Source organism: Mastomys coucha, unplaced genomic scaffold (assembly GCF_008632895.1).
Source record: "Mastomys coucha isolate ucsf_1 unplaced genomic scaffold, UCSF_Mcou_1 pScaffold20, whole genome shotgun sequence".
NCBI lineage: Eukaryota > Metazoa > Chordata > Mammalia > Rodentia > Muridae > Mastomys > Mastomys coucha.
The window spans coordinates 18,236,637-18,237,553 of NW_022196903.1; the positions used below are offsets into that span (position 1 = coordinate 18,236,637).

At 42.4% G+C, this 917-nt stretch overlaps 1 protein-coding gene across 4 annotated transcripts in view; it reads left to right on the plus strand.

The window, feature by feature from the left end:
- The window catches only part of Ptprz1 (protein tyrosine phosphatase receptor type Z1), a 178,770-nt gene that overhangs the window by 61,514 nt on the left and 116,339 nt on the right, over nucleotides 1-917 (plus strand). The gene's annotated exons all lie outside the window — the stretch shown is intronic.

Genomic DNA, 917 nt, shown 5'->3' on the forward strand with positions numbered 1-917 from the left:
TATATATATGTGTGTGTGTGTGTGTGTGTGTGTGTGCTGGAATTCATTTACTCTCCAGAAGTAACTGCTATTAATGTCTTCTGTTGGAGAAAATATAGCTAAAAATAAAAATTTATCAGAAATTGATTATTATGTGGTGAGGATAAAGAATGTAGCCCTCAAATGGAGTTTCTCCAAGAGCTTGTAAAGGGCTCTCACATTCATAATTAAGCAGCCACAACTCATTATATTCATATTTTGAAATTAAACAATAAATAGCCCCCAGGTATGAAGACTTGATAGTAATTTTGGTCATATGTAGTTCATTCAGCCAATGGTTACTTGGCAATTGCAATGACTCTATTTTGACAGATTGGCTCTGTCCAGAGGAAAATTACTACAGATTCATGTGAGGGGCTTACCAAAGTTGGACTCCAGTCTTTCTCTGGAAATTGGAAGAGTATCGATTCAACCTAGTGGTCTAACTAGGTGTCTGCATATCAGAAAGATGGCTCCAGAGCCCCTGAGGAAGACGTGCCGTCTTAAGCTGACAGAAGGTGCTTCTGTTTTCCTCCTCACTGCTGGGGTGTAAGAATTCTGCTGGCCAGACAAAACGGGGAGCACTAGACCACATTTACCCTACACCCACGGCCATGGGCTCCAGGAAGCTCCAATGTACTGCTCAGGGCTTGAGAGAATGCAGTCTTGGATGGGGGCTGAAGCTGGGGTTCCCAAGGTCCTCGGTGTCCAGTCGCCACTGGGAACAACATGGAGTCAGGGTCAAAATTGGGATCACTTATATCCTGATTTCAAAGGATTCTCTCAGATCTTCCCTGCAATAAAAAGAATCCACAAAAAAATAAACAAATACTGTGGAGTGACTACAGGAGAAGCAATTATAATTCATAGAGAACCAGAAGAGAAGAGGAGGGGAGGGG